Genomic DNA, 27,415 nt, shown 5'->3' on the forward strand with positions numbered 1-27,415 from the left:
ATCACACATATCTCTCATGTCAGCCAATCAAAACTCTTCCCTCACTATTTTCAAATCAACACCCTTCCTCCCTCTGCCCTTTCTGCCCTTTTTCCATAGCAACTACCGCCTGCCAGACCTACCATATTTACAAGTTCACACAACAATGTTTCAAATGAACTCTGAACTCTCAGTACACCTGCTAATCCACTGCAATGTTTCATAACAACATTTTTAAATAACCATTCAAATTACATCTTTCAAAGAACACATCCATGCACCCTAACTTTCTGTTTTCAGCAATGGAAATACACTAATCACTACTAATGAATCATTTGCACTCAAACTCCACAGTTTTTTTTCATTACAAACTTCACTATTTCAACTGCCATTTCATTCCCACACTTCATCTGACTGCAGCAAAAACTCCTCTAGCCATGTTTTCAGTCTGGATTCTTGGACATAGCTACATCCACTGGGCTCACAGGTATGCTGATAACAGAAATTTACACAACCTCAATTTACAAAATGTGGAAATCAAATGGATTGGCCGAAGAGGATTGAAATGTGACCAATTGATACCATTGGTGAAAACCTTTTTACATTTGCCAAACCCTGACCTCATAATAGTGCACTGTGGAGGAAATGATTTGGGCACTTTGACTGGGGTAGGTCTGGAAATGCTCCTAAAAGACACCTTTGAGCAATTGATGACACTTTTTCCTCAAACTGCCTTGGTATATTCCAATATATGCCAAAGACAAAAATGGAGGTGGTCTAATCAATTTTGTCCACAAATTGAGAAATCGAGGAAGCATGTAAATAAGTCTGTTTCAGCTTACATGAGAGACCATGGAATGGGTGCTATCTACAACAATAACTTGCGTTACTACATGCAAGATATCTACAGAAGAGATGGCATGCATTTCTCAGATGAGGGGAACAGAGTTTTCATACTAAATTTATGAATGTGTATTGGTTCCTACATATAAGTACCTAGAACTTACACAGAACCCAAAAGCTCTTTTCAGAGCTACCTTAACTTTATTTACTCTTTTGAAATTTCGAATGTACCTTTTTTCACTAATTTTCACTTATGTTCGCTTCCCGGTTCGCTACCCAGTTCGCGTACCGGCAGCTCACCACGCGAAAAATTCAATTTTTTTTCTCGACATACATGAGCCTCCTCAGCCACCCTCAGAAAACATAGGGGGTCAGGATACGTCTAAAGTACCCCCTTCTACCCATTCTGAACATTATTTACCCTCCATCTTGTATCTCAATTCTACCGAAACACAAAATGGAGGAATCCCGTAACGCTGCAGGTTCGCGTACCGGGACACGCACTGACAAGCACTCGCTCAAAAAAGGTGGGAAAGTAATTTACAGAAAAACCACTGGAGACACTTTCACCAATTAAACATTAGCTCATACTACATACCAATCCCTACCATTTTCACAAATTTCGTTGGAATACCATTTAGCCATTTAGCATGTAGAACTCTCTAAAATCCCTGAGGTAAATTACTTCACAAAACATATCGGAAGTGTTGGAACTGACCACCAATTATAATATTACTTTCAATTTCTACTATTATATCATGACATTTGATTGGTTATGTACCTGAATATATATAAACAAAGAGAGAGAAACAAAGCCATTTTGACTACTACTTCTTGAAGTGCATATCCACTACATTTCAACTGATAACTTCAAGTTGTATTTAAAAGGTAAGATATTATTTAAAAAACTGAAGTATGTTCTGTACTGTAAGCTAATTAGGAAAACATTTTCTGATAGTTATATTCTATCACTCTGTAATACTTATAGAATAAAATAGACTTCTCTGTTTTAGTTATGGATGGAGTTAGACTTGTCTTGTATAATTCAGAATTGACTAAGAGTTTATTTGATAATTTTCTTCATATTTCTACTTCCAGTTTGATACCATACACTGCCCAACGAAAAAATCACTGTTTAAATAACCAAACTGCCTGTCTGTACTGAAACCCAACAGTGCCCTATCTGTACTGATATATTTTTTAAAAATTCATTTTTCAGCATACAAAATGGAAGGACAACAGGAAAATACCTTGAAAATTGAAGCAGGAACAAAAAAAGAGTCGGAAATTGACCATGAATTCTACGACGATTCACTAAACAATGAACTTCTGCAATGTGTGGAAGCAGTAGATTTTCTACTGGAAAATGAAAAAAAAAAAGATAATGATTTTTTAGAATTTCTTTTAAATTTTGAGAAAGAATCAGAATAATAAATTTTTATTTCATATTTCAAAAATTGTTTGACACATTATTCATTTTTATATGTATATTGTAAACTAGTAGCAAATTGATTATAACGTGAAATCAGACTTAATATATACTGTGCAACTTTTTTGTCTTACATACTAACTTTGCTCATAGTTACTTCCTTTCTTCCACTATATTATCTCCAATGTGTATTTAACATCTCTTTATCATCTCCTGCCTCCATGTTGTTTCGGCTTTCCTGACAGACTATGGTAAGAATTCCATATACCACAATAACTTCTGTAACAACATGCAAGATATCTACAAAGGAGACGGCGTTTATTGATTTTTAGACTCTGCATTGGTACCTACATGTTGCTACGTAAATAAAAAAAACAAAAAAAACAACAAAACGAACAATCAATAAACATACAATAAGTTAAAAGTCAATCATTCTTGTTTCCTTATAGTACGCTCCCCAGACCGCTTTCCGGTACGCGTACCGGGCGCACCCCACGAAAAAAAAACAATTTATTTTTTTTATTTTTTGCCCCGTGGGGCCCTTTTAAAGCCTCCACATCAAACCTAGGGGGTCAGGGAGAATCTACTATGCCCCCTTATGGTCATTTGCCCCTTCGCTTTAGCCTCCTCTTGTCTCTCGATCCTACCGAGAGACAAGATGGCGGCCGCTACGGACTGTTTAGAATGTTGACAGACACCGGAGAGCCAATCAGCTTCGCTTCGCAAAGCTCCGTTACGCGAAAAGTACGCGAACTGGAGCGCTATCCGGGACGCTGTCACAGATATATCTGTTTTTTTAAACGTTCATTTCTCAAAATCCACTGGAGCACATATATTGAGACCCAGCAAAGGCACATCGGGCTAACAGTCCCTACAATTTTGCCAAGTTTCGTGTAAATCCATTCAGCCGTTCGAGCTAAAAGTGAGGCCAAACGCCCTATGGAAAAATGAATGGGAAAAATGCGTTTTGGGACGCCCCTTTTTTCTCGGCCCCCCCTTGACGAAACCCCCCCAGATTTTCAGGGGCTGATCAGAAACAAAATGTGCCATTTTCCTGAAAATTTAAGCCGATTCCGTCCACAAACGCCAAAGTTATTAGACATAGAATTTTTAAAAGTTCCATAGAGAAAAAATCCTAACTATATATACCTACTGGCGACCGCCAGTAGGTAATATATATATATATATATATATATATATATATATATATATATATATATATATATATATATATATATATATATATATATATATATGCATATTACCTACTGGCGGTTGCCAGTAGGTAGTTATAGTTAGGACCTAGTTTCCATAGGAAATCCGTAACATTCTATTTGTAATACCTTTGGCGCCGGTCGACGAATTCAAAAGTTCAGGCTGTTTTACAATGAGAAACCCCAAGATCACTAAAAGATATTCAATGGTTCCTGGGCTTCGCCAATTTTTATCGGCGGTTTATCCCTAATTTCTCATCCATCGTCTCCCCCAATCACCCATCTCTTAAAGAAGAAGGGTCAAATTCAACTGGTCTTCAGAAGCAGATCAAGCCTTTCAACATTTTTCACCATCCTGATCCCACACAGCCGTTTTATGTAAAAGCAGATGCTTCTCAAGTAGCTGATGGGGGTTTCTTTCCCAACGAGATCCAGATACTGGCAACCTTCATCCGGTGGCTTATTTCTCTAAAAAGCTCTTACCTGCAGAACAACATTATTCTGTAGCAGAACGTGAGCTGTTAGCCATAAAATTAGTCTTTCAAGAGTGGCGACACTATTTATTAGTGGCTCGCCATACAGTCACCATTTATTCTGATCACCGCAACCATCAATTTTATCAAAATGTGAAAGCGTTAACACCTCGCCAACTTCGTGGATCCTGTTTTTTAATGAGTTTGATTTCATAATCACTTACCCACTTGAGAAAGACCAGCAAAAGGCAGACACGTTATCACGTTTAAACTACCCAGGTACTGAGATGACAACCATCCCCTCCGAGCCCATCATTCCAGAACAAAAAATCATTGCTTTATGTTCTGCTCAAGATTTTGAAATTCACTTACAGCAAGCACTACAAACCAAATCATTACCTCCAGGTGTCATCAGAAACGAAAGTTAGCGTACTTTAATAACCGATTATACGTTCCTACTCAACCTTTACAAAAAACTGTTTTACATTGGACTCCTGACACTGTCCTAGCAGGTCACCGGGGCTATAAAAAAACCTTGGAACTGTGTCAACGAGATTTTGGGTGGCCCTCCATGGTAACAGATGTCAAAGAATATGTCAAGTCCTTTTCAACTTGTACACAAGTAAAAACCCCACATGTTACTCTTGCTGGTCTCTTCTTACCCATGCCTATTCCACCCATGCCCTGGCACACTTTAAGTATGGACTTCACTTCATCACAGATCTCCCAATATCTAATGGCTTTTCAATTGTATGGGTTGTAGTGGATTACTTAACCAAGATGGCGTCCTTCCTTCCTTTGAAACATATGCCTTCAGCTAAAGAGCTAACAGAGTTGTTTGTCCAACACGTAGTTAGGGCACACAGACTTCCAACCACCATAGTTTCCGATAGAGGCCCCCAATTCATTTAAAAATTCTGGCAACATTTCTGTTCCATGTTAAACATAGATGTCCGATTGTCCTCAGCTTACCATCCCCAAACTGACGGACAGACGTAAAGATTGAACCAAACTATAGAACAAATTTTGCCTTGCTTTCTATCCACATGGTCTACCGAATGGGATAAGGCTTTACCCATGGTAGAGTTTGTGTATAATAACACCAAACATTCTGCAACAGGCGTTTCGCCTTTCTTCTGTTTACTAGGGTACCATCCTTGAATTCTCCCAGTAAACACAACTGGAAATACCTCCATTCCAGCAGACCAGGAACATCATAAATATTTACTACACATTCAAACCCAAGTTCAGCAACATATGACAATCTATCAGAAACAAATGAAGACTCAGGCAGATAAACATAGACAACCAGCCTCGGTATATGGTATTGGGGATAAGGTCTGGCTCTCCATTAGGAATTTACGATTAGATGGCTCACGTAAATTGCATCCAAGTTTCATTGGTCCCTTTTCAATTCAAAATAATAAATCCAGTTACTGTTAAACTTAAACTACCTATGGACTTAAAAATCCTTCCAGTATTCCATGTCTCCCTGATTAGACCTTTCTTGTCCTCCACTCATGATGGACCACCACCGCCCCCAAATAAAATTAATGGCACTTGGGAATTTGAAGTAGCTAAGATACTTGATTCCTGACACATACAGGGGATTCTGCAGTACCTTTTAGCTTGGAAAGATTATGGGCCCGAAGAAAATTCTTGGGAACCTGCGTCCCCAGTACATGCCCCCAGATTGGTCCGGTTGTTTCATCTACATAATCCCACAAAACCACGGCCAGTGGGAGGGTCTTTGAGGGGGAGGACTGTTAGGAACCATGCAGGGACAGATGCTACTCACCTGAATTGTCTAGTTTGTGCTCTACCCAATGGCCCATTCATGAACCATGTTTTCCTGCCTTCTAAATACATGTTGTAAGCCTGCCTTCTAAAAATACATGTTGTAAGCAAGAACATTCTGGATTCATAATGTTGTTTTTACCAATGCTTTTATCACATTTATTTGGTCTCTTTTGTACTCTCTACATTGTTAGTGTATTCCAATTCCAAGGTGCAATGCTTCAAGCGCAGCTGTAGGTACACTGTATCACGTGCCCCAGCAGCTGTGAATGTCACGTTCCTAAACACACAACTGAGGCTATAAATAGCCACACCCAACAGCACGCAGCGCTTGTCTTTCTGTCTCCGGTTCTGAGAGCACCATTGGGACTTTGGAGTTTGGAATCCTTGAGGCCTCTCCCTGAAACACACTGATCTTGGACCTTCACTGCGTGATCAAGGAACAGCTGATCGTCTTGAACCAGCTGGCAGGAAACGATGAGTCATCTTTTCCTTCACAGCTGAAAGTCCGGTCAGCAGCTAAGTGAACCTTTTAAATTCACCACGTCTTGGAATTTTGTTACAGACGTTTCTTTGGAAAGGGAGCACAGTGAGAAACTGAATCACTGAATTCATTTCGAGCTCAGAAGCTTTAAAAAAGACATTGGTTTGACTTTAATGATAAGTGCTGATATTTTCCTGATTTAAATGAAAAGCTCTGTAGTTTCTTTAAGCAATATTTCTAAGGAGTCTAAGTAGTGATTAGATTTCCTTAATGCCTCAGACATTGTAGCTTTATGCAGAGACCTTGTAGCTTTATGTTTTTCGTATCATCACCCACATTAAGGTGAGTAGGGGTTTAGAGCCATTTATGATAATTTTAGGAAGAAATCAGAAAACAAATTTGTTGTTTATTCCTTAGCAATGGTGTATTCAAGATCTATGAGAGGAAACCGCTATTCCTAAGAGAAAAAATACTTCCCTGTTAGAAACTTAAGGTAATTAATATGTTGTAGTAAGATGCATATGTTATAGGTATGGTGCATAAGTTAATTACATAGGGAATAATAGTATTTTAAATACATTTCTTGATATTTAGGTGCCGTTCCTGTTAAAAATAATCAAAATCCTGGCAGGCCCAGACAACAGACAGTAGCAGCTCACTCTTGTTTTCTTTCTCTCTCCAATTCCCCTTCCCTTTTGGAATAACTGCCAGGACTTCTGTTAATCAGTAGTTCTGAGAGTTGTTCTTAGAGGGTTGAGGATCCAGCATCGCCCCTACAGATGCTACTGAAATTCTGGTGAGTGGCTGGTCTCACAACTTGACACCGTATGCGTACGGTAAGCGTACCATAAAACGTACGATTACAAGCACGAGCTGCATGCTGATTGGTTGTCAGCTGTCTGTCAAAACTCCAAACCAGTAAGTGTTGGCAGCCATCTTGTGCCTCGGTAGAACCGATATAGAACAAACAAATGCCAATACTGTTATCCTTATTCCAATTCCGATTTCTCTAAAAATGCAAATTATACACCATGTAGATCCACAGTTTTTTTGGAAAGAATTGATCTCTTTTTTTATTTTTCTGTACTTCAGATTCATTATTTTGGTTAATTTTCGCAATTTTATATTTCAAACCACCAATATCAAACACAAAAAATTACTATACATTTTCATGCAACATCACCCTCTGCGCATTCATATTCTTTACATACAGTGATTTCATACATCCATTATTCAATCTCACACAAACATACCCCCCACAAATTATTTACATTTGAGTTACAATTTTACAATATTCACAAGACGCCATAGATAATTAATATGTTAACTTTTTTCAAATTTGGAGCTCTTTATAAAGCAGCGTTAGAATGATCTTATGGCTCACCAAATATGGTCTACGCGTTTCGAACTCTCAATTAGTTAAAAGTTCTCATCAGGACCGAAGCTTCAATAAAGAAAGCTTTGTATTGATACTCTCGACGCTGGACCCTTTGCTTTATTTAAGTAGTCCAAAACAATGCGCTCTTTTACGTTTGATTTGTTCGGGCCTTTTCAAATCGGCCCACAACGTGTATAATGCTTGGCAATGTTAGCGCGCTGTGGCAGCCTTTTTGGCACAAGACGGGAAACTAATTCCGCCGGCTCTGGCTTGTCGTAGGGTGTAGAACCGAGGCATAAAAAAGCAGTGAAAGAACCGCAATAAAACACTCAAAGGGGGCAGGGTAGAAACATCCTGACCCCCTAGGCCTACTCAGGGGGTCCCACATAGATCCTTAGGCCAACAAAAAAAAGTAAAAAAAAACAAAAAAACGCGGGATATGCGTATGGTACGCGTGCGCGTGAAAAGGAAAAAAAAACGAAGACCGCTTTATTCTTAATTAGCCCCCGGGGATAATGTCCCCCAGGGCTTTAACTATATGTATGCAGGAGGCTCATGGCCCCCCACATCCCCAGAGACTGCCACCCGTGGCTTCTTTTTATAAAAAAAAAACCTGTGTGGGGGGCCCAAGCCCCCCCACACGCCCGGGGACCACCACCTCCCCAGGGCTCTAATATTAAAAATAGGTGGATCCGTGACGGACCCCCCAGCCCCAGGGACCACCACCGCCCAGGGCTTTTGAATGTTGGAAGGGGGGCCACACGGTGACGGGGGGCCTTTGATGGCCCTGGGGACCACCACCTCCCAGGGCCGGCGCCTGCAGTGTCCCGGGGTGCCTACCCCGGGACAATGCTGTTTGCTATGGTAGAGCGGCAGCCTCGCGGCTCTCTCTCTCTTCCTGTACACGTCGAGGGGAATGCCACATTTCTGGGGCAGTGATATGTAAAATGACCTTCCAGATGCGGGTACCTGCATTGTCTGGAGTTTTTTATTAATATTGGGAGTGTGGGCTTTATAATACGTCCTAGTAAATTCCCATAGAAACCTATGTTCTGGTGTTAACATGGGATTCTAGGGAAAATAACAAGCCGTATTATGAAGCTCATTATCGCAGTTTTATCGGCAGTTTCCTGCCAATAAAATGGCGATGATTTTAACACGGGTCCTTGGTAATATGCACCTAAGTTTACTGGTCATACGCGTATGGAAATACGTACAATTACGAGCAGGAGCTGCATGCTGATTGGCTGTCAATACTCCAAACTAGGAAGTGTTGGCAGACATGTTGTTTGTCGGGAGAGCAGAGTCACAAGAAAACAGTAAAACAAAGTTGAGAAATAAGGAAACGGGGGAGGGTAGAAATATTCTGAGCCTATAGTCTTGGTCAGGGGGTGGTACATGGATCTTTAGGCTCCATTTTTATTTTTTTTAAATAAAAAATGGCGGGGTACTCGTGCAGCACTTGTACGCAGTGGAAAAGGTGAAAACAAAGTAGAAATCCATTTTATTCATTAGGTCTCGGGTGGGAAAATTACAGGGCAATTTTTCTGCATAATGGGGGCTTGTAAGGTGCCCCGAGCACTGGCGAACGGCACTCCTCTGGTTTTATTTTGAAGTATGAGGGGGGATTACGGTCCTACTCCCAGCAGTCTCCTGCCAATAAAACAATGATAAATTTAACACCGGTCCTTGATAATATGCACCTAAGTTTACTGGTCAAAAAAAGAGCAATAGGCCATATTATCAACAAAAGGCTATACATTATCGTCACTTTTATTGGCAGGAAACTGCCAATAAAGCGGCGATAATGGGCTTGATAATATGCCCTTGTGAATCACCATAGCAGCCCAGGTTAACATCAGAACTTGGGCTGCTATGGGAATTTACAAGGGCCTATGGTTTTTATTAATGTTGGGAGGGTGGGCTTGATAATATGTAATTGTTAATTGCCATAGAAGCCTATGTTCTGGTGTTAACATGGACTTCTATGGGAAATAACAAGGCCATATTATCATGGTCATTATCGCCGTTTTATCTGCAGTTTCTTGCCAATAAAACGGTGATAATTGTAACACCGGTCTTTGATAATATGCACCTATGTGTACTGGTCAATGAGCCATTTTATCCACAAAAGGCAATACATTATCGTTGCTTTTATCGGAAGGAAACTGCTGATAAAGCCTTGATAATAGGTTTGATAATATGCCCTTGTGAATAACCATAGGAGCCCAGGTTAACACCAGAAACTGGGTTGCTATGGAAACTTACAAGGGCCTATTATCAAGCACATTATCGCCGCTTTATCAGCAGCTTCCTGTCAATAAAAGCAGCGATAATGTATTGCCTTTCGTTGATAATATGCTCCTTCATTTCTATGATAGTATGTAAAGCTTTCCTTTTTTTTTGGTGTAGCAGTTGTACTCTCCTCGCATGCTCAGCGTCCTTTCGAAGCCCACATTTTCTTTTTCTTCAAGTTCAACAAGCAAACCTTTCTTTATATCAGCTAGTAAATCTGTCGCTTTCTTTTCCCGGTTTGTGTGTGTCATCTGCTGCTGTACTTTTGTACAGTATTTATAGCCATATTTTTTATATATTTATTTGAAAGGTAGTGCCGAGTCGCCAACGGTCGATTACGTTCTCCGTCCATCGCCATTTTAGTAGTTTGTCACTGTTGTTTTTGTTATATTTGTTAGTTAGAACTCAGTAGTTTTTAATCCTAGTCTTGAATATCTTACTATAGTATTTCAACATTATTTTTATTGTGGGCCGTCATACCCCTCCCCCACAAAATAAAAGAAGCATGTTGTTCTTTTTTTATTAACTTTTATCAAACAATAAATATAAACAAAACTCAATTATAACTATAATAGAACAGGAAAAATAACTTAAACAATGTTATAAACAAATTGTGAAATGGATTCCAAAAGGTGTCCGATTGGTAATCTGCAAAAGAAAAAAGAAAATTAGAGTTTAGAATTATGTAGATGTGAGTAAATGAGCTGAAGCATTATGGGGCATATTACCAAGAAAGGCGATAAAATGATCGCCATTTCAGAGGCAGGAAACTGCAGCTAAAGCTGCGATAATGGGCTTGATAATATGCTGTTGTGAATTCCCATAGCAGTCCAGGTTCTGGTGTTAACCTGGGCTACTATGGGAATTCACAAGGGCATATAATCAAGCCCATTATCGCCGTCATTTGAGATGTCATCAGTGATGTCATCAGTGATGTCACTGACCATGTCATGAATGATGTAATATGTGACATCATCAGCAGTGGATTGCGGGCGCGCGAGTTATAGTGAGTCCAACTAACTATAACGTGGGAATTTCAATGGTTTTGTATGAGTAAAATGTTCAGCTAACTTTAACTGGTGTGAAACCTATGTTTTTTTCAGTGAATTTCAAAGGTTTTTTAAATGCTAATTCCTAACTATAACGAGTGTCAAACCTATGGTTTTTTCAGTGAATTTCAAAGGTTTTTTTAAATGCTAATTCCTAACTTTAACAAGTTTGAAACCTATGGTTTTTTAAGGTAATTATTAAGTTTTTTAATAGCTAATTTTAATAGCTATGAATTATTATAATTTTTTTAATTATTCCAATATTCTATATTTTTGTAATATAAATTTTTGAATGTATTTCCCCGTGATACGCTCAGGGTTCGAGTACCTGTAAACGCCCATGTACGCGCACCCTGAGCTTACTCCGCGAAACTAAAAAAAAGAAAAAAAATTGTTTTTTGGCCCTTTGTGGTCCTTCTAGGCCCCCCTGAGAAAACCTAGGGGGTCAGGGGGTCTCTACCCTGCCCCCTTTCAATGTTTTCCCCTTTTACTTTTCACCTCTTGTGTCTCGGTTCTACTGAGACACAAAATGGCGGACTCTCTGGACTGTTTCGAATGTTGACCGACACCCTAGAGCCAATCAGCTTTCCACTAGCGCACTTCCCTGGCGCGCCGGGTGCGCTTACCGGTACTTGCACCCAAAGCGCTTGAAGCGCGCATATAGATATATATATTTTTTTGAAGTTCATTTTCATAAAAACCACTGGAGCGATTTTAACCAAATATGGAAAAGGCCCTACTGCGTACCAGTCCCTACCATTTTGCCAAGTTTGGTGTAATTCCGTTTAGCGGTTCGGGCTGTAGCGTGTCTAATCGTCCTACGGAAATTAACATGGGGAAAACACATTTTGGGACCCCCCTTTTTTCTCGGCCCCGCTTCACGAATCCCCCCGACACTTTCAGGGAAGGAGCGAAGCGTAACGGGCCATCTTCTTTGAGAAATTCATAAAGATTCATCCACCGACGCCAAAGTTATTTCCAATAGAATGTTGCGGATTTCCTATGGAAACTAGATCCTAACTATAACTACCTACTGGTGACCGCCAGTTGGTAATATATATATATATATATATATATATATATATATATATATATATATAGATAGATAGATAGATAGATAGATAGATAGATAGATAGATAGATAGATAGATAGATAGATAGATAGATAGATAGATATATTACCTACTGGCTATCGCCAGTAGGTATATATAGTTAGGATTAATTCCCTATGGGATTTCTGAAAATTCTATGTCTAATAACTTTGGCGTTTGTGGACGGAATCGGCTGAAAATTTCAGGAAAATGGCACATTTTGTTTCTGAGCAGCCCCTGAAAATTTGGTGGGGTTTCGTCAAGGGGGGGCCGAGAAAAAAGGGGGGTCCCAAAACGCGTTTTTCCCATTCATTTTTCCATAGGGCCTTTGGCCTCACTTTTAGCTCGAACGGCTGAATGGATTTGCACGAAACTTGGCAAAATTGTAGGGACTGGTAGCCCGATGTGCCTTTGCTAGGTCTCAATATATGTGCTTCAGTGGATTTTGAGAAATTAACGTTTAAATCAAGATATATATCTGTAACAGCGCTCCGGGCAGCGATCCGGTCCGCTTACTTTTCGCTTATCGGAACTTTGCGCGCAGAAAGCTGATTGGCTCTCCGGTGTCTGTCAACATTCTAAACAGTCCGGAGCGGCCGCCATCTTGTCTCTCGGTAGGATCGAGAGAGAAGAAGAGGTGAAAAACGAAGGGGGAATTTAATGAAAGGGGGCAAGGTATCCCCCTCTTGACCCCCTAGGAATGTTGTTGGGGTTATTAAAGGGTCCCGTGGGGAAAAGGAAAAAAAAAATGATTTTTCACGGTAGAAGCGCTTCACGGGCCGCGAACTGGGCCGCAAACTGGTAGCGAAACGGGAATTCGCCATTTTGTGCTTCGTTAATTAAATTACTAGGTATAAGGGGGTGCGGGAGACGTATCCTAATCCCCTATGTTTCCTGAGGGTGGCTGAGGAGGCTGATATATGTTGATACATCTCTTCCAGCGGCTGTGCGTGAGCTTTTTTTTTTTTTGCTGCGTGACAGTCCGGAGCGGCCGCCATCTTGACTCTCGGTAGGATCGAGAGAGAAGAAGAGGTGAAAAACGAAAGGGGAATTTAATGAAAGGGGGCAAGGTATCCCCCTTTTGACCCCCTAGGAATGTTGTTGGGGTTATTAAAGGGTCCCGTGGGGAAAAGGAAAAAAAAATGATTTTTCACGGTAGAAGCGCTTCACGGGCCGCGAACTGGGCGCAAACTGGTAGCGAAACGGGAATTCGCCATTTTGTGCTTCGTTAATTAAATTACTAGGTATAAGGGGGTGCGGGAGACGTATCCTAATCCCCTATGTTTCCTGAGGGTGGCTGAGGAGGCTGATATATGTTGATACATCTCTTCCAGCGGGTGTGCGTGAGCTTTTTTTTATTTTGCTGCGTGACAGTCCGGAGCGGCCGCCATCTTGTCTCTCGGTAGGATCGAGAGAGAAGAAGAGGTGAAAAACTAAGGGGGAATTTAATGAAAGGGGGCAAGGTATCCCCCTCTTGACCCCCTAGGAATGTTGTTGGGGTTATTAAAGGGTCCCGTGGGGAAAAGAAAAAAAAAATGATTTTTCACGGTAGAAGCGCTTCACGGGCCGCGAACTGGGCCGCAAACTGGTAGCGAAACGGGAATTCGCCATTTTGTGCTTCGTTAATTAAATTACTAGGTATAAGGGGGTGCGGGAGACGTATCCTAATCCCCTATGTTTCCTGAGGGTGGCTGAGGAGGCTCATATATGTTGATACATCTCTTCCAGCGGCTGCGCCATCTTGCCTTTTTTCCAATGCCACAATTTTGTCGTGCACGGCATCCATTTTAGATGCCAGGCTGGTCCCAGGCTATCACCTACCCCTGCGGATGTAGTTTATGGCCCCAGCTGTAGAGAATTCAGACATGCCAACCCTCCCGATTCAGGCGTGTGACTACTGATTTCAGTGCTAGTCTCCCGCCTCCCGATTTCTGCAAGCAAAAACCCGGGGGCATATTACGAACAACTAGCGATAATTTTTGTCTCTAACTTGTTTAGAGACAAAAATTATCGCCGCACATCGGCGATTTTTATCGCAGATAAACCTTGCTATTATCGCAGAAAAGTCAGCGATATTCATGTATTATCGAGCAAATGCTCTTAGCCATGTTATCCACCTCCCATTGGATAACATGGCTAAGAACTGCTCAGGGCAGGTGTTAGATTTTGGAGATATTCGCGCTTAGCGCGAATATCTCCAAAAGTTGGTAATAGAAGATAGCGATGTTAGGGACTGTTTCCAGTCGCTAACATCTTGGTACGCCACTTTGCATGTCATTAGTGATAAGTATCACTGACATGCAAAGCGGGGCCCAAGATGGTCGCTATCTCCTTTTAGCTGTCACTAACTGGTGTTAGCGACAGCTTGGTAATAGGGAGATAATTTTATCTCCGCTTTCATGGCTTTTAAAGCCAAAAAAGCGGAGATAAACCCCTTTGATAATATGCCCCACGATTCCTTGGGGGTTTCAGCTGACAGGGCTTGGTATTGTGTTACATGGTAATTTTTCCAGGAAACGTCAGAGGGTCGATGCAGGGGTTCTAGAAGAGGTGATAAACCATTTAAGCCTCATGAACAAGCGCATGGTCTTTTAAAGATTTGTGAAGTACTCGGGGCGGCGGTGTGTGTGTGCCCTCTTTTAGGAGCGGGCGGGGAGGCACTGCCAGCAACTTGCCAGGTCAGGTAGTGTTCAACACGTGCATCACCCTTTCTCTGCCTGCTATTGCGCTCCATGCTTCGGAAAGGTAAGAAAAAGAACGTGCATTTGAGTTTGAAATGTCCGATCCTGCAGCAGCACACTTCCAAAGCCCACACATGACAATACCCGATTCAAGGCCCCATTCACCCGTTTTTAAAAAAATAGATAACACTCCAACAAAGTAAGATTATAAAACTTTATTAACTATTAACTATAACGAACGGAACAAAAACTAAAAACATTTAAACATTTTTCAACACAAAAAGCAACAATGGTTAGAAGCTGTCTTTTGTGCGAATAGTCCCAAGGCAGCACAACGTGCAGAGTTCTGGACGGCACCCAGGTGATGTCGCCTGGGTGCCGCACTGGTTTTGGGATCCTACAATGCAGCACAGAAAAACAGCGTGGGGCGTCCCGGGTGGTGCGGGGGGAGGCCTCGTCAGTAGCGGTCTGTTGTGCGAATAGTCCCAAGGCAGCAGAACGCGTTGAGATATTGATGGGACTGTGTCCAGTGTCACATGGCTGACACAACATGTACGACAGGCACCCAGGTGATGTCCAGTAAACTGCCGCACTGGTTTTGGTATCCTACAATGCTGCTCCGAAAATTGGCGTGCGGCGGCCCGGGGGTGGGGGAGGCGGCGTGAACGGGCCTCCCCAGGTGGCGGCCACCTAGCTGAGTTGCGCCCGCTCTTGCGGCTACAGCGTCTCGCTCACCATGTTGTTGAGTTGCTCCCACTCTTGCAGTGCAGCGATAGGCGGCTGCCACATTGTTCTTAAAATGGCGGACGGCTCCTCGGTTTTGGGCCTGGTCCACTGAAATGGCCCTGGGACACCTTGGAACTCGGACGCTTGCCTGCTAGGGCTTGGGCTCCATTCTCGAAAAGCGTCCCCTCAGCCGTGAAGATTCTACAAAAGTCTTGGGGGCCCCCAACTCCCGCAGGCTTCCGGTGGGGAGCGGCTGCCATGATTGCTCGCGGAATGACCATGACGGAGCCACGAGATGGTGTTGCTCTCATGGTGACGCCAGCTTCAGTCTGAAACATCCAGAAACAAGGTGGGGCTTTCATCGTTTGGGAAAAAAAAATGTTCTAAACCAATGAAAAGTGTTATTTTTAGGTCATATGACCAAGCCTTCCATCTTTAGGAAACCAAAAGTAAAATGAACCAATGAAAAGTTTTATAAACAAGTCACATGACCTGTTATGCGGCATAGGGCTACAAAAAGCGTAGAAAATCCGTTGGCACGTGAGGCGGCGTCAGTAGCGGACCGATGTGCGAATAGGCCGAAGGCAGCACAACGCGCCGAGATTCGGATGGCACCGAGGTGGTGTTCAGCAAATTGCCGCACTGGTGTGGCCATCCTACAATGCTGCGCCGAAAGACGGCGTGTCCAGCTGAGTTGCGGTCACTGTTGCGGTACAGTGACTCGAACGCGCCGAGATTCGGATGGCACCGAGGTGGTGTCCAGCAAATTGCCGCACTGGTGTGGCCATCCTACAATGCTGCGCCAAAAGATGGCGTGTCCAGCTGAGTTGCGGTCACTCTTGCGGTACAGTGACTCGAACGCGCCGAGATCCGGATGGCACCGAGGTGGTGTCCAGCAAATTGCCGTACTGGTGTGGCCATCCTACAATGCTGCGCCGAAAGACGGCGTGTTCAGCTGAGTTCCGGTCACTCTTCCGGCACAGTGACTCGAACGCGCCGAGATCCGGATGGCACCGAGGTGGTGTCCAGCAAGTGGCCGCACTGGTGTGGCCATCCTACAATGCTGCGCCGAAAGTCGGCGTGGGGTGCCCCGTTGGCTTATGAGGTGATGTCAGTAGTGGACTGATGTGTGAATAGGTCGGAACCAGCACAAGGCGCCAAGATCCGAATGGCAAGTCCTGGATGTTGAGTGCCTCAGTTGAGAGTTCTGAGCAGTGCTTGTAAGACTGTCTGAAGCTTATTTGCACCTGCTGCAGCTTCACTATTGCCCTGGTGTGGCCAAAGGTGGCACATGACATAGGCGGCCGGCTCCCGAGGTGCGGCGGAACTTTTTTCCTTTTCCTTTCTGCTTCTTTTCCTACAATCCGTTTCATCTGAAGACACGACCAGGTCCCTGAATGTGTGCAGCGGGACGCTATTGATTGAATGAAAATGGCGGCTTGACACAAAGCTGACTCAAGCGTTACTGTTGATGCTATACAGACAAAAATTGGTTTTCAGTTTGTACATTCTTCAGGTTTTTTTTTTCCATCCAAGTCTGATTGAGAGTTTGTAGAAAAATGGCTTCAGATTTTCCACATACTACTCTTCAACATTCTTCCTAAATGTAACAATGTGAAACTCACTAGGAGAACGGCTGTTTCTGTTTCCTTTCAAAATGCTGCCAACAATATTTTCTGAATGGAAGACACCATCCTGTAGCATAAAGGGCCGAAAGGGGTTCTGGTCTGGCCGATGGTTGGTGGAGACATTTTGACTATATCTTGGACCTGCCCGGCCTCGCCCAAAATGGCGCTGGTATAAATGGGACTCGTAACTCCTTGCCCGCAAATGTATATCTAGAAAATGTTATTGTAAGTGGCTGTGTCGTATTTTAATTACAAAATGTACGTCCACCGATTCCGCAACTGTTAGACACCTTTGTTCTTGCAACCTAATGGCCCGCTCGTTACGTTCTTCTACAGTGTAAATGTCTCCTCATCATATACGATTTCAGTTTGCTCCGTGGCCGGCCCACGTGGTTATAGGCCCGTATTTGTATACTGACATTTTCACAATAAAGGTTTTTAAAACAAAACACGGTAGTAGTATTTACATTGGTAAAGTTTTTACTTTTAGTCACTGTTTTCGAATCAGTAAAGGCAAGTGAAATAAAGCAGTCCAATTACATGACGGATAAAAGGTATAATATGTAGGAACGCAGTAAAGATAAATGCTTAATAGCAGTTGTGTTTTTCATGTCTGCAATATAAAGTGATCGATAAGAATCTGATAATCAGGCGTATCGGCGACTAAGATAGCAGGCCGAATCTCTTTTACTCAACGGCTCCGTTATGGAAGGAAGAAACGCCCTTTTTCTCGAAAAAGGAATATATTTTACTTACAAGACAGTTGTAAATTTTCCGGGAAAGTACATTAGCCTGGAATATTATAACATATGTTTGAAAAAAAAATATTGTTCGAAAACAATAAAAAGCGTAATTTTTAGGTCATATGACCAAGCTTTTCATCATTAAATTAACAAAAGTAAAATGAACCAATGAAAAGTTTTATTAACAAGTCACATGTCCTGTTATGCTTACGTTGCGCGCTGCGCGCCGCGCCGCGGATCACTTCCGGGTGCGGTAACGCGGCGTGTCATATAACGCATTACGCGACAACGTAGGTCAAGAATATAGTCAAAATGTCTCCACCAACCAGCGTTCGGAACACAACTCCTTTCAGCAGTCCAAAAAGTTCTGTTAAATGACAACAGAGGGGACAGGCAACAAGAACCATCAGTCAAAGAGGGGAGGGCAAGTTCTTCTCTTCCGGGTCATGTTGGGGCGCTACCGGAACTGATCGAATTGGTAGTCTACAGTGTTTCTGGATGTTTCAGACTAAAGCTGGCGTCAGCATGAGACCACTACCATCTCGTAGCTCCGTCGTGGCCATTCCACGAGCAATCATGGCAGCCGCTCCCCACCAGAAGCCTGCGGGAGTCGGAGGCCCCCAAGACTTTTGTAGAATCTTCACGGCTGAGGAGAGGCTTTTCGAGAATGGGACCCAAGCCCTATCAGGGAAGCGTCCGAGTTCAAAGGTGTCCCAGGGCCATTTTAGTGGACCAGGCCCAAAACCGAAGAGCCGGCCGCCATTTTGAGAGTCCTGTGGCAGTCGCCTATCGCTGCACCGCAAGAGTGGGCGCAATTCAGCTGGATGGTGGGCAAGACGCTGTAGCCGCAAGAGTGGGCGCAACTCAGCTGGATGGGACAAGGTTCAGAATTGAAGAGTCATCAAAAGGCAAAAAGTTCCGCCGGATCCCGGGAGCCGGCCGCCTATGTCGGGGGCGATCTCAGGCTACACCAGTGCTATAAGACTTGGGGAGGGTGTCGGAGCCAAGCGTCTTCTCCGAGTCCATGGCCATCACACCGCCCCTCAGGGGCCTTCGTCAAGCTGTTAAGGAAGGTAACATATCACATTGTTTTCTAATGCAGTCAGGTCCACAAACGACACTCACTTACTTTGAGAATATTGAAGCTGCAGTAGGTGGAAATAAGCTTCAGACAGTGTTACAATCGCTGCTCAGAACTCTTAACTATGGCACCCAACATCCAGAACTTATGCTATTTGAGAATGGCAGTGACATCGAAGCATCTCAGGGACCAAAACCATTAACGTACTTTCACGTATGAAAATCTTACTTGGGGAGGGGGCAGGAGCGAAGCGCCCCCTCCCAGTCAGCGCCACCACACCGTATGTTGAAAATTTGAAGCCATCGTTCTACAAAGTCAACCAAACTTGGATTAAAAATCTAGAAAAATGTACAAACTGAAAACCAGTTTTGGTCTGCATAGCATCAGTAGCAACGCTTGAGTTAGCTTTGTGTCAAGCCGCAAATTTGATTCAACAAAGCACAGACATTGAAAAAGGCTCAAATTCAGAACTCTAAACTATGGCACCCAACATCCAGGAGCTTGCCATCCGGATCTTGGAGCCTTGTGCTGCTTTCGATTTATTCACACATCGGTCCACTACTGACATCATCTTATAAACCAACGTTATGTAAATAGTTTTTTAATAAAATGTTTTACCCTGTTTCTTTGCTGGTGTGTTGTCTATATTTTTAATATTTGCATAGGGTTTGTCGTTATTTTGTGCGGAGTGGGTGATGGAGCCGAGCTGTCTTGCAGCCCTCATGGTGTGGAGCTCAGTTCATCTCACTATTTTCGTATTTCTCATGAAGGGTTGTTCCTAATATTTCTATTTTAGCGAGGTCAAAAAGAGATCCAATTAGTGGCCTACTGATTTTGCTTGATTACTTTTATTTTTTTACACGATTTTTCACTATCTGCAAAGACTAAACAGAGTATTGCGACTTTGTGCTTGTTTGTAAATAGAGAATGATTCAAAGAGAACCAATTCTAAAACAGTAAATGCTTGGACAACAATCAATCAAATGGAGAGACAAGGAGGCACGACGGATTACAACGGGGGTAAAGGCCTGCGTTAACTACCCTTCAGTATCTGCAAAGAGAGAGTACTACTAAGACAAAAGAGGGGAGGCGGGGGGGGGGGGGTGCAGCGTTCAAAGCACATCAGCGTGCATAAATACGAAAATGTTTTTATCTATCACGTACTTGACATTTTAAAGCTTTTCATATTTGCTATTAAAAAACCAATGAAATTCATAGAAAAAACCATAGGTTATAGTGGATATATAGTTAGGAATTTGCATTTACAAAACCTTGAAAATTCAATGAAAAAACCATTGGTTTTAGGCCATATATAGTTAGGAATTAGCATTTACAAAACCTTATTTTACTCGCATAAAACCATTGAAATTCCATATATAGTTAGAAGCGCTAACTATATATCGCGCACCCGCAATCCACTGCTGATGATGTCACATATTACATCATTCATGACATGGTCAGTGACATCACTGATGACATCACTGATGACATCTCAAATGACATCACTGATGACATCACTGATGACAACTCAAATGACATCACTGATGACATCACTGATGACAACTCAAATGACATCACTGATGACATCTCATTTGTCATCACTGATCACATCACTCATGTGATAATACAATGAACCTCTTCAGACTCTAATATAACCTTACATACACTCAGTATAAACAGACACTCACAGACTGTCACTCATCCATGGAGTTACTCACACACCTAGTCAGTCATGCAAAGAATCAATCACACCTCCATTTCCTCAACTATACAGTTATACACATCTTACTTATTCAAACATATAATAACACATATTTACTCTCTTATATAATCCCTGATACAAGCTCACAGTGATCGATACAGCCACTCACACATTCACTGGCTCTTATGTTCAGTTATTTATATATCTCAACTCTCACATGTATTGTGTTTTACATACGTACTTACTTGCACATGTAGCAATGAGAAATCCATTCACTCACCAACAGACCCATGCACAGTCAACCGCCCATATAGCTGTTTGCACATGCACTCTTGAACTCATACTCCTAGTGAATCAACTGCTTACACATCTATGCACAGAGTCACGCACCTCCCAGCCACCCACACACACACTCAGCCTCCCATTCAAATACTTGGGCAACCAATCAATAACCCATATGGCCACTCTTATAGCTACTGATCAACACATGCAGCAGCTTACACAACAACAAACATAATGATGCACAAATTAAGACAGTTTAGTCACTAACCCATGCACTCAGTGAGACACATTTAATCACTCTCTCATACACTCAGTCATGCACCTACTAAATTCTTCATCCAGACACTTATACATCCACTCATTCTTCAATATGTAAAACATATTTAAACTTTACAGACACATACAATCACTGGATGTTGTCATCAGTGATGTCATCAGTGATGTCACTGACCATGTCATGAATGATGTAATATGTGACATCATCAGCAGTGGATTGCGGGTGCGCGATATATAGTTAGCGCTTCTAACTATATATGGAATTTCAATGGTTTTATGCGAGTAAAATAAGGTTTTGTAAATGCTAATTCCTAACTATATATGGCCTAAAACCAATGGTTTTTTCATTGAATTTTCAAGGTTTTGTAAATGCAAATTCCTAACTATATATCCACTATAACCTATGGTTTTTTCTATGAATATATATATATATATATATATATATATATATATATATATATATATATATATATATATACATATATATATATGTGTGTGTGTGTCGCTGCATGGATGAAAATAAATACTCACATTCACACAATGTATGTATAGACCTTTTATCTGATGTTCAAAGTATGATAGTATTTTTGCTAAGTTGATTTTGTAAGCAAGTATAATTTCATAGAAACTAATCTGCACTTTCATGGATACAAATGTGTGTCAAAATGTATCATGTGAGATTGTAGACATCCTGGAAAAACAGTGTGTCTGTAAAATGGCAGTGGTTTCTTCCAGGTCTAACCCGGACACCTCCCAGAGGGTCTTGTAGTCCCAACTTTCCAAGGAGCAACTCAGAGCCTCTGGAACCTTGATTTGGTGTTGTGGACACTTGAAGACCCCGAAAGGACCTTCTGAAAGAAGATCTGGAAGTTGCTACCATTTGGAGAATTTTTATCAAAAAGCTCCATAAGTTGACCAAACAGTCATTGAGAGCCAAGCCGGAAATGTCGAACCACCCCTTGGCCTGAGATTCAGATATGCCCTGTTGAAGCTCTGGGGCCTTTTCGCCGTTGACAAGACCACAGAGGAGGTCACTGAGGCTTCCTGCTGAAGCAAGCCACCATAGTCAACTTGCAACTTAGCCTGCAGTGTAGCCTTGCTCGACATTGTAAAATATAGCTCCAAAAAAGTGACTACGTAGGAAAGTAAAAACTGACCAGGCCCTACCATTCATCATATTAAACTTGCACTCCATCACGGTCTGCTTGACACTTTGACTTTGTCCCAGTCAAGATTGACCAAATGTCCCAAGTTAGCGCTTTTGGCTTTTTGTCACTAGAAAATATTTAGGGTCAGATGTACGACCCACCAATTTGTGACTCGCAAATTGCATCCCATTTGCGACTCACACATTTGTGACTGAGGCATGGCCTCTGAACACCTCTCTGCAAAGCAGCTCCCTGGCGCATACTGGAGGTACCTGGTGGGCTAGTTGGCGTCCAGTAAGTGTCAGGGAGCTGCATTGCAAAGAGGTGGTCCAAGGCCATACCCCCTTTTTACACCACTCTGCAATACAGCTCTGTGGTGCTTACTGGAGGTCACTGGAGAGTAGTTGGTCCCCAGGGGACCCTCAGGACTCAAAGGGACTTAATCCCCTAATTTACAATGCACCAAGGGGTATACGTTTGCACAGTGGTGCAGGATGAGGGTGTGACATGATGTGACAAGTGTGCAAACATGCCCCCGGGTGGGTTCTAAGTTTGGGGATTAAGTCACCTTGAATCCTGAGGGTCCCTGGGGGCCCACTAGCCTACCAGGTACCTCCAGTAAGTGCCACAGAGTTGTGTTGCAGAGAGGAGTAGAAAGAGGCATGGTCCCAGATCGCCTCACTGCAACACAGCTCTGTGGCGCTTACTGGAGGTAGCTGGTGAGCTAGTTGGCCCCAGGGACCCACAGGATTCAAGGGGAATTAATACCTAAACTTAGAACCCACCAGGGGGCATATTTGCACAGTGGTGAAGGGAGGGGACGGACCTGATGTGACATTTGTGTAGTTATACAATCAGTCCGCCAAAACCAAAGCACTTATAAATTCACTGTGCACTCTCCTTGCAGTACTCTAATCATCCACTCAGTACCCATGCACTCATGCAATGACCCAGGCACTAACTCATGGCAAATACAGAGGAGGTCATGCTAATCTCAGGGGTACCCCAAAGCATAGTGTTGTCTAGTGTATGTATGTGTTTTCACTGTATTCTAAGTATCTTTTAGCATAGCACTGGCTCCGGTCCTGGTTATTCAGAGTCAGTTACCACCAGTATCTATCAGTAAAAAGTTGGGGGCACAGGAGGACTTTCTGCTCCTCTGTTGGTTCTTTCTGCACATCTCTTGCTTCTTCTGACACTTTTGTTCAGCTTTCTGGACTTCTGTTGATTTTTTAAGCATTTGTCTTGCTTCTTTCTGTGTTTTTCTTCCTCTTTCTTCACATGTCCTACCTTTGTAGGCATAGTTAGAAATTAGCATTTAAAAAAACCATTGAAAATCACTGAAAAAAACATAGGCTTCAGGGATGTTATAATTACAAATTAGCATTTTAAAAAAAAATTGAAAATTCACTGAAGAAACATAGGTTTAAGGGACGTTATGGTTACAAAGTAACATTTAAAAAACCTTTGAAATTCACTGAAAAAACATAAGTTTCAGGGACGTTATAGTTAGCTGGACATTTCACTCATATAAAACCATAGAAATTCCGCCGTTATAGTTAGTTGAGCTAACTATGACTCGCGCCTCAGCAATGCATTGTTGATGACATCACATATTACATCATTCATGACATGGTCAGTGCAATCACTGATGACATCACTGATGACATCTCAAATGACATCACTGATGACATCACTAATGACATCATCCACGTGAAAATCTGATGCACCTCCTCATACCTTAATAAAACCTTTGATACCCCACTCTAAAATACAGACTACCATTTTCGAAACAATAGAGACACCAATACCAGTTATTACGTACGCACTCACTGATTCATAGGTCTACACACACATCCACTCATTCACCCATACAGTCACTCATACATGCAGTGACTCATCAATACAACATTATAATAGACACTCTTACACCTAGAAGCTAACTTATTCATATACTTACTCTCTTATACAGTCAAGGATACAAGTACACACTGATCAATACAGGCACTATCACAATCACTGATTCTCACGTATAGTCATTTATATACTCCAACTTTCACATGCACTGTATTTTTCATATGTAGTTACTTGGACATGTAGCACTGAGATATCCATTCACTCACCAACACACCCATACACACACTCACCCACCCATTCAGCTGTTTCCACATGCACTCTTGAACCCATACACCCAGTGAATGAAGCACTCGAATATATATAATATAGTTTCCTGCCACTAAAACGGCGATAATTTTAACGAGGTTCCTTACTAATATGCCCCTTAGAGATTTGATCTATTAACCAGATTTGTGACAGACAAAACTGGAGATTATTTTTTCTTTTGAACATTGCTACTCAGCATAAGATCACCAGGAGACTAGAAAATGCATATGGGAGACCTACATTCTACATATGCAGAAATGCGACCAGAGCTTGTGGATCTGGTTTCTGGCTGTAAAATTGAGAAATTTGATTGTTTAGTCTAAAGTCAAAGAGGTCTATTGAAAATGGTCCCTATATTATTTGAATCTGTTCATCGCACGTTGGATGTTTAGCTATTTTGTTGAGAGATGAACTGAAAGATATATTGCTATCTTTGAAATATGGTGAGAAATACAAAACTCCCCCAACTTTTTGGCAAAGGAAGCCAGGATGCTTGAACAAATGCCACCCAGATCATTTGTATGCTGCACTCCTGTGAAGTTGACTATCAAAAGAATGAAGTGGCTGTATTCATTTTTGAACACTTGAATTGCAAATTAGCCTACAAGCAGCAGGATGGAATTGATAATAATTTTTCTATTCCAGGCTTGAAGATGATCGAGCCCCCAGATAACTTTTTCTTTGGTTCTAAGGTAAACCAACTAAATCAAGGTACTTACAGTCCTTTTGGAGTTGTCTATCAAAAGAATGAAGTGGGCGGAGTCATTTTTGAAAACATGATTTTCAAATTAGCCTACAAGCAGCTGGATGAAATTGATAATCATTCATCTATTCCAGGTTTGAAGATGATCGAGCCCCCAAACTTTTTCTTTGGTTCTAAGTCTGTAATGAGGAGGGGGTAGGGTTGCCGCCGCACCCTGAACCCCGGGGTGAGCCTTTAACCTGTAACCCCTCCCTCTTGTTTCCACAGCCACCGATGCCCCCTGTCTGGGACATGCTCGAGGAACGGTACAGTTGCGATGAAGAAGACGGTATCGGGTCCTTTAACTGGACCAGCGGGAGCATGGAGGAGGAGGGGTCAGGTCCCACCTTAAAAGACGTCAGCGAGAGAGCACAGGTGTGTCTTTACACCGAAGGAGTGGACAGCGAGTGGAGAGGAGGAGCGGCGTGGAGCAAGAGAGAAGATGAGAGCGGAGTTGAGAGAACGTAGAAGGAGGAGACGCGAGGAACAACGGAGGAGAAAGTGACGCGAGGAACATCGGAGGCAGAGGAGCCGCGAACAACAGCAGAAGCGGAGGACGGACGAGACCCGGTGGAGAAGCAGGAGCAAGGAGGCCAACTGCACTACGCTTTGCCCAGCCGCACACTAGGAGGGGTTTGGCTAACCGAGGTGCGTAATCGTATCGTGGGCTGGGTTGGAAGGAAGGGTAGAAGCATCCCGTGAGCATTCCCACGACCCCCGGTATCCACCGCCCTCACCTCACTAATACCCCGAGCACTGTGGTTTCCTTCACTCCCCTCCCTCTGATTGACTTTTCGAGTAGAGTGTGTATACTGATACCTCCTTCTCTTGTGTTTCCCCCGCCTACGGAGCCTGGGTCACAACGGAGTCCGAAGAAGGAAGAAGGAGGAGGAGCCTGACTCGCCGAAGTGAAGAAGGAATCCTGAGGAAGTGCGGAAGGGAGAGGAGTAGATCCCCGAATAAAGCCTACTCGCACCAAGACCCGTCTCCTGCCTTTCCCTACCCCGCAGGTTACATTGGTGGAGAATGCGGGCAAATCTTCCATCTGTGTAACAAAGATGGACAACGTTGTGCAGCTTTTGGTGAAGGGTCAGGAAATACTGGAATGGGTGATGGAGCAGCAGATCCGGTTGGCCATTGCAGACAGGGAGATCATGAAGGCGGCCATGACTGCCCGTGCCCTCGACCCTCCTGTAATGAGTGTAACAGTGACTGTAGGAGGGACACCACAGCGCATCAGCGGGGTCTCCCTCCAGAAGTATCAGCCTGGGGAGGACCCCGATGCGTTTCTACTGAATTTTGAGAGGGCCGCCAGGGCGTGTGGATGGCCCGTGGCCAAGTGGCCCTTCTTCCTCGCACCCTTGCTTACAGGTGAAACCAATCCGCTTATCAGGTGGAGAACCCGACGGGTGACACCTCATACGCCGACATTAAGCAGATCATTCTGGATCATTTGGGACTGGATCAGGAAGCATACCGCCTCAGGTTCAGAAAAGAAAGAGGAGTACCAGGAGAGACCCCAAAAACTCTATTCGTACGGCTGAAAATGGCGGCCGACAAGTGGCTAACCCCCAACACCTGTACAAAAGAGTAGATAATAGACCGGGTCTACCTAGAACAGTTCTTGGAGGCCCTTCCTTTTGCGACCCAGAGGTAGTTAAAACAGCACCATAACCTCACCACCACCCAGGCTGTAGATATGGCAACCACATTCTCCTGTGTCCAGCCAAGACCCCCCTCTCTGGGAGATGGAGAGACAAAGGGCCGCCAACAAACCCGAGAAGAGACCATTGAAAGTCACAGAACCGGTAAAACCTAAGTCATGGAGACCTGAACTCCCATCCCACAGCGGACCGCAATGTTTCGAATGCGGTACCTGTGGCCACATAGCCCGGATGTGCCCCCGAAGGAAAACAGCCGAAGAACAAATGGAGGTCGGCTACCTTTCAAAGTCTGTGTTGTATTCAGCAGAAATGGGGCATGCATTCAGAGTGAGTATAAGGGTAAATGGTACCCCCATCCAAGCCCTCTTAGATTCAGGCTGTCGACATACGGTGGTACAAACCCAACACGTGAGGCCCCACCAAGTTCTCCCACAGGAACGAGTGAATATCCGGTGTGTACATGGGGACGTGAGACCGTATCCGGTGGCTGTCCTTCCCATAGCCCCCTTGAAGGGAACACCACATACGATCAGAGTAGGCGTGCTGT

Source organism: Lissotriton vulgaris, chromosome 6, assembly GCF_964263255.1.
Source record: "Lissotriton vulgaris chromosome 6, aLisVul1.2, whole genome shotgun sequence".
NCBI classification, from domain to species: domain Eukaryota; kingdom Metazoa; phylum Chordata; class Amphibia; order Caudata; family Salamandridae; genus Lissotriton; species Lissotriton vulgaris.